This window comes from Vombatus ursinus, unplaced genomic scaffold (assembly GCF_900497805.2).
Source record: "Vombatus ursinus unplaced genomic scaffold, bare-nosed wombat genome assembly UNPS02010548.1, whole genome shotgun sequence".
Classification (NCBI taxonomy): Eukaryota; Metazoa; Chordata; class Mammalia; order Diprotodontia; family Vombatidae; genus Vombatus; species Vombatus ursinus.
The window spans coordinates 18,763,517-18,771,656 of NW_020950326.1; the positions used below are offsets into that span (position 1 = coordinate 18,763,517).

The window sequence follows — 8,140 nt, forward strand, 5'->3', positions numbered from 1 at the left end:
AGCTATCTAAAGTCACATAAAAATGTTCTGAATATAAATACATATAATAAATATATATTTAATATATAATAAGTAAAGAAATGCAAAGTAAAATAACTCTGAGGTACCACCTCATACCTAACAGATTGGCTAGCATGACAGAAAAGGAAAATGATAAATGTTGGAGGGAATATGGAAAAAAATAAGCATACTAACATACTCTTAGTATAGTCCAACCATTCTGGAAAGCAATTGGGAACTATGCTCAAAAAGCTATTAAACTCTGAATATCCCTTGACCTATCTATACCATTATTAGATCTCCTCCCCAAAGAAATCAAAGAAAAAAGGGAAAGGATATGATAGATAGATAGATAGATAGATAGATGGATAGATAGATGTGCGTATGTATGTGTGTTTATGTGTATGTATATATGGATGTGTGTATGTACATACATCCATATATATATATATACATATATAAGTCTATAGAGACACACATATACATTTATATTGTCTCATCTTATGATAGCAAAGAATTAGAAATTCGGAGTGGGTGCCCATCAATTGGGAAATGGCTAGACAAGTAATGGTATATGATTATGATGGAATATAATTGTGCTGTAAGAAATAATGAAGACCTGGGAAGACTTGTTCTTATAATTGATGCTGAATGAAGTAAGCAGAACCAGGAGAACAGTAATAGCAATATTGTAAAGATAATTAATTATGAAAGATTTTTAATTTTAATCAATACAATGATCCACCAAAACTCCAAAGACTCAGGATGAAAAATACTATCCACCTCCAGATGGAGATCTGATGGACAGACAGGTTGTCCATCAGAATGAAAATTGAAGCATATTTTCTCGCTTTTTCTTGGTATTTTTTTCTCAGAACATGGCTAATATGGAAATGTATTTTTCATGACTTCATATTTGTAATAGGTTTTATATTTTGCTTTCTCATTGGATAGGGAAGATGTAAATGGAAGGAAATAATCTGAAACTGAAAATAAAGTAAAAGAGAATTTAAAAAAATAAACTTTTTAATAAAAAAAATTAGTAATTCATGGGATTAAGACAAAGGGAGGGAGATACAATCAAAGGGAGAGAAACCATCACATCAATTAGTGATTTAGAAGGCTCTTCATTCAATTCACATTTATTAAAAATCTATTATGTTCAAGTCATTGTATTAAGCATTGAAGAAAAGTCAGAATGTTTAAATGACCTAGTCAATGTTTTCCTGCCTAGGAAAGAGAAAAGATAAGAAAACACAAAACCATAATGCACATTATTTGAACAGTGCAATAAAGAAATGTAAAAGAAAGTGATATGTGAATTCTAAAGCTAAAGGCCTCTCGGAGGAGGTGGCATTTGAGATAGACTTTAGCGGATCAGTAAGAAATCAACAGAACAAGATAAGAAGAGAGGACGTTCTAGGCAATAGCACATAAACTCAGAAGCTAAAGAGCACATTAAAGGAGAGGCAAGAAAGACATCAAGAAGTCCATTTTGGCCTTTGTTATTATAGGAATGAAAGAAGAAAATTATAGCCATATTGGAGCCTTTAGACATGTTGTTCATTGATCATGCCCTATTGCAGAGTAAAAGTTCAGGATTTCTCTCAAGCTACGAAGTTATTTACATTTCAGGATATACATAATTACTTCTGGATTCCTATTACTACATCTTCCTACATATGTTCCTATAACAGCATTACAAGTAAGGATTATAAAATTGTTGTAGCATCCACCAAGATTCAGAAAAAAAGAAAGCATGTAAAAACTCAATAATCAATCATTGCTAAGAGGATGTGGTAAAGAAAAGTGAGTATTAATGGCAGAGGATGTCTCTCCCCATGAATCAAATCTTCTTGCACTCTGCTATCATATTGATTTTCTTAATGTACAGGTCTGACAATGTTATTCCTCTGATAAAAAGCTTTCTATTGTTCCTTCATTATTTGATGAAGTCCTTAGGACTGAATTTTTGGGATACCCTGTATAAATAAACATAAAATACATTGAAAAATTGCAAAGTGTTGAGGTTAAGTCTCAAACACTGGAGCAATTTGGAAAGGCTTCATGTTGGAGGTGGCATCAAAAGTGAGCCTGATGGTGCCTCTTCTGCAGTTGCATGCCAGCATCATCATGGGAGTCTTGGTCATTGGACCACTACTTTGGAGCATTCCTCAGCCCAGCCTGGCCTTGCCATCATCACAGAATATGGAAGAGCACACTCAATCCTTGGCAAGCAGTTTTCTAATCTCCTAAGACCTGAAAAGACCTTTAGCACCTCACTCTCACCTGTTGCAATACAAGTCTAAGTTCATTGGAACAGGACAAAAGGTGATGTAAACTCTTAGGCCAAATGACTAAACTACAGGAACCATGATAGAAGATTGGCTGAAGGTGACTAGTAAGGGTGGATAACAAGGAAGAGGAAGGGATGGACATTGACACTGGCAAGAAGCTGCCAAGGTAATATGCTAACCAGTTGATGCTGTCCAAGCAGCAACTGAATTCCCTTCAGATCTGGAGCAGAAGAGGATCATGATGATGCGATCTGTGGGGAAAAGAGCCCTCATTGTGGCCTACATTATAGCATACCCCAAGAGAGTGTATTGTGTCAACAGATTTCCTTCCCTTCTTCCTGGAGGCAATACTTGAACCTCAACCATAGGGAAAGATCACACAATCCTGGTTTATATCTATAGTGAACTAAACCCGACCTACTACATGCTAGATATGATGTGTTGGAGTGAACACCCTATCTATGACTTCCAGATCAATTTTAGATTCCACTGGATTCATTCAAAGTCACCAGAGGAGCAAGAACTTGGAGAGAAAACCTGGCTTAATCCATTTAAATTCATGTGTCTAAAGAATTTTCCATGTATCCCCAAAAGTCTATGTAAGGCCTTATCTATTGTATTCCCTGTTGAGGTAGAGGGACAGCTTTTCTATCACAAGAAATATCGTATTGGTAGGCTGGCTGTGTCGATGCATGGTATCTGATGTCCTCAACATAAAAGTGCCAGCTTGTCCTCTGAACACTAAACCACACTATGCTGTGCATCAGCTCCAGCAGATCACTGAATACAATAGAAGTTAAAAGGAGGCCAATGAAATGAATGGCAACAAGGCTTGTGAGAATGGACACTAGGATTTGGAGTACTTGTCAACCCCCAAGCTGGCCAATGCTCCCAGCAACCAGACTGAAGCCATAAGTCTCATGGAAAACTGACAAACTCCTTTTTTACAAGGGAGTAAGGAGAGCCACATGTATGTATCCCTTTGTGAACTGCTCCCTGTTATTGCTTATTGCTCATTGAAAGGACAAGGTTGAAGCCTGGAGATGAGACCTGAGTCTGCCTCACTCAATCAGACACACCTACTCACTGAGAACTGAGATCCCCATACCCTGGCAAGGAGATGAGCTGTACCTAGGATGGCGATATGGCCTGGCAAGACCTCATAACAGTTTCACCAGTAGAATGGTGTTCAGGTTGAGTTGAGTAATTCTAACTGCTTAAAGAGTATCTCAGACATGTTGTGTATGTAAACCTATAGAATTTCTTTTTCTTTTTTTTTTAATAGAATTGCTAAGAACTAAGTTGTTTGTGATTAATATGCCTCTGTATAGCTGTCAATCTGCCCAACCAATCGGCAGCACTTGGGTCAGTCATTTGTCCTGAAGAGCTGTGCCTTGCTTTGTCATGGTTATATTAACATATTGGGTCTTAAACTGCTGCATTTGATAACTCATATTTCTGCAACTAGGAGATGTTGAAAAGTTTTATGAGGCCTAGGTTCTTGGTCTCTGTATCAGCCTTACCTTCTGAGAAGTGAAGAATTACTTTCTTCCCTTTGGAAATTGTCATAAGATAAAATTTCCTTTTAATTGATTGTAAGCTTTGAAACTGACCAAACAGTCACTCATTTGTGTTGGTGAGAATGTGCCCCACTTCTTGCCTTTTTGTTCCTCTCTTCTAAATGTACCCCTCCAACTCTTCCTGACTGTAGGTCAGTGAAATCTCTGCCTTATCTCTATAAGAGAACGCACGCTTCCCAGAGTACTGTTGAGAACAGTACTAACAATACTTAAAGAGACATAGGTTGGATCTTGTGTCTTTAAAGATATGGAACTCCCACCAAGTTTATTGTCTAATTTCTGGGAATGGTAGTGGGGCAGAAGTGAGAGCTAAGTTGAACACAATTACATTAATTCTCCATATCTGTTGAAAGTAGTTGAAGTGGCTGATGCTTGTACGTACACTGAAACTAACACTACAAAACCTGAGACGGACACTTGCAATCATGCTATTGACTGCAGATTCAAGAGTTTTAGCTTGATTTTCTTTTAAATTATACAGTCTATGACAATATTTTTTAAAAGATATTTTAACTTTTTTCTCCCCTCTGTGAACACATCCTAGTCTCATCTTCAGGTCTCAAAATATTCTTACTTGACTATAGAACAAGGTTTGGATAGCTTACAGTTCACATTTATTTTGCTTTATACCAGATAAGACTGACAAAGTCATGCCCAAGTTCAGCAAAAAAAAGGGGGGCCCCAGAAATAAATATGTACTGAGTCCCAAACATCACTTGAGTTAAAAGGAAACTGTTGAGTTTTTTGACCATAAGGACTGTTCCAACTGGCATTAATGCTTTTACTTGGTGGTATTTAATATTTAACCTAGAAAAGACATTTAAATTTAATACAAAAATAAAAAATATAAATCATGTGGACAAATAACACCTATATGGAAATAGCTGGGGTACTCTAATATCCTTTTAAAAGACTAAGGCCCAGGAAGATTTTTTTAAAATATTTTATTGCTTTATTTTTAATTTTTTTCTCAATTACATGTAAACAAAAATTTTTAACATTCATTTTTTTTTTAAATATTGAATTCCAAATTCCCTCCCTCTCTTTTCCCCTTCTTGGGAGGGTAAACAATTTGATACAGTTTGTAAATGTGCAGTCATGCAAAACATTTCCATATTAACCAAAAGAAAAGGCAGACCAAAACAAAACAAGAATAATAAAGAAAATGAAAAAGTATGGCACAATCTAAAAAAAGAAAAGAAAAAAGAAAATGAATCTAAAAGGGAGATAGAGATTCCAAGAATGAGTAAAGAAACATTTTGTTGTTTTTTTATTTTATTTTATTTTTAATTTGTGAAATAAATAAGCATTTCCATAACAGTACAATAAAAAGATGTTTGTACACAAAACTACAAATCTACTATGCACAACTTGCTATTCATTTCAAATATACTACAAAATTATCATGTAATTATTTTTTTCTTTTTTTTTCTTTTCTCCCTGACCTGCCTTAGGGATGGGTATCATTTGTCAATGGAGTTTTCTGAGCAGATGAGTCAGATAGACCTGTGCTTTATCATTATCAGTTTGGTAGTTATGTAGAGGATGGATTAAAAAGAAAGCCTGAGGCAAAGAGATAAATAAAAGTAATTTTGTAGAAATCCAGCTTGAGATAATGAAGGCCTAAACTTGTCCTTCTCTATGTAAATGGAGGGAAGGGATCAGAAATGCTGTGGAGATTCAATGAACAAAAAGCTAAGAAGCAACTGGGTGGTGTAGTAGGTAGTATGTTAGATTTGTCATCAGGAAGACTTGAGTTTGAATCCCCTCTCAAAAACTTAATCATTATTTAATCTGTCTCTATTTCCTTGTATTTAAAATGGGGATAAATAATAGCACTGACCTCATAGTGTTATTGTGAGGATCAAATGAGATGATCTTTGTAAATTGCTTTTCCCAGCCTTATAAAGTTATATAAATGCTAGTTACTACTACTACTACAACAACAACAACAACAACAATTATTACTACTACTTCTATTATTTAGACTCAGAAACTTGGGATGTGAAGAGAAGGATAAAAAATACCTCTGATATTGTGAACCTTAAAGACTGGAAGAATGTTGGTGCTTTCATCAGAAAGAAGAAAGTTTGAAAGAGTTGGCATATCAGAAAATTTAACTATTTCCATTTGGACACATTGACATCTAGGAGACATTCATGTTCAGAAATTCAATAGGCAGTTATGACACAGGACTAGGGCTCAGAAGAGAGAATTAGATACATACATTTAGGAGTCATAAGAATAGATGATAATTATAGAACTTGTTGGGGCTGAAGTAGAAAGAGTATAAAGATAGGAATAACAAAGATGGAGCCCTAGGATAAACTCACACACAGGGGATAGAGTGCGGATGATGACCCAACACAAGAGAATGAAAGGATATAGTTAAATGGATAAGAGGTTGTGTGGTTGTGGTCCATCCTTCATTCTCAAAGAGGACCATGACATCAGGAAGATGATGCAATGACTTGCAAGTAAATTAGATTTGAGTGAGGGAGGGCTGTGCAAAACACCAGAACACTTTTTCCTCCAGAGCCATCTGGTTTCACCAGCCAGACATCAGTCAAGACAACTGGAGATGGCCCAGGAAGCAGTGGGAGACATTGTTTTTTTTTTAAGCTAAGTTCTTTCTGAGTCCTCACTTTGACTGAGGCAATGCCCATTCAGTGATTAAGACTGTTTAAGAAGTGAGAGGAGAACCAGAACAGAAAAAATAATTTTAAGTGATCCAGAATTTGGCATTGTTAATATTTTATCTTCCTAGATACTCTATTCTCCCAATCTCAGTGAAACTGAGGGAGATGAATTCTTCCAAGACAGAAGTTCTTTACCTGGTGTCTATGAGTTTAAAAAAATTTTCGATAACTCTATTTCAAAATAATTGATTTTTTTTGCAATATGATATATTTTATGCACTTAAATTTATTCTTCTGAGAAGTGGTTTATCAGTTTCTACCATCAAGACCACTAAAGCAACCCCAATAACACAAGAAAGGTGAAAACCCCCTTTTCTAGGCATTTGGACTACAATATGATAACAAGTAGATAAGAGGGTCTAAAGAAGATATTTTGCTAAGAATTGAGGGATATAGATATGCTGGTAGTCAGCAAGGAAGGAGCTAGAAGATAAAGAGAGAATGAATATTAGAATAATAGGGAGAATGCTTAAAGGGGAAAGTTCTTAGAGGAGGCAAGATGGGATGGGATCAAGAACATGAGTAGACGAGTGGGTTGTGTGAAATAATCTAACACAGCAGGCTTGTGTTAAATAAGTGCAAGAAAACAACTATTGGAGTAAGAAAATCCTAGTTTGCAAAAAAAATGAAAAATACTAGAAAGAAGCTTGGAAGAAATAAGGTTAAAATCAAAATCTTAAAGTATATATTGTTTTTGTTTTTAATTTATTTATTTTTAGTTTTCAACATTCACTTCCACAAGATTTTGAGTTCCAAATATTCTCCCCATCTCATCCCTCCCCCTACCCCAACATGGCATCATTCTGTAACCCCTTCCTCTAATCTGCCTTCCCTTCTATCTCTCCCCCCTTTCTCTTCTCCCCTTCCCCTTCTATTTTCCTGTAGGGCAAGATAGATGTCTATACCCCATTTCCTGTATTTCTTATTTCCCAGTGGCATGTGAAAACAATTTTTCTTTAACATGTGTTTTTAAAACTTTGGGTTACAAGTTTTCTCCCTTCTTCCTTCCCCACCCTCATTGAAAAGGCAAGCAATTTGATACAGGTTATACATGTGTAGTCATGAAAAACACTTCCATAGTAGTCATGTTGTGAAAAATTAAGTATATTTCCCTTCATCCTATCCTAACCCCTATTTATTCTAATCTCTCTTTTGACCCTGTCCCTCCTCAGAAGTGTTTGCTTTTGATTTCCCCCCAATCTACCCTCCCCTCTATCAATGCCATGCTCTCTTGTTCCCTTCCCCCCTTATTTTCCTGTAGGGTAAGATAGATTTCCATACCCCATTGTGAATGTTATTCCTTCCTTAAGCCAAATCCTATGAGAATAGGATTCACTCATTCCCTCTCACCTCCCCCCATTTCCCCTCCACTGTAAAAACCTTTTCTTGTCAGTTTCATGTGAGATAATTTACCTCCTTCTACTTCACCCTTTCTCCTTCTCTCAGTATAATCCTCTCTCACTCCTTAATTTTATTTTCCAGGTATCACCCCTTAATCTTCAACTCACCCTGTGCCCTCTATCTATCTATCTATCTATCTATCTATCTATCTATCTATCTATCT

General features: G+C 35.9%; 1 pseudogene; it reads left to right on the top strand.

Moving 5' to 3' along the window:
- Nucleotides 1–2,208: 2,208 nt before the first annotated feature.
- LOC114037704 lies at nt 2,209–3,229 on the top strand (annotated as a pseudogene).
- Nucleotides 3,230–8,140: the final 4,911 nt, after the last annotated feature.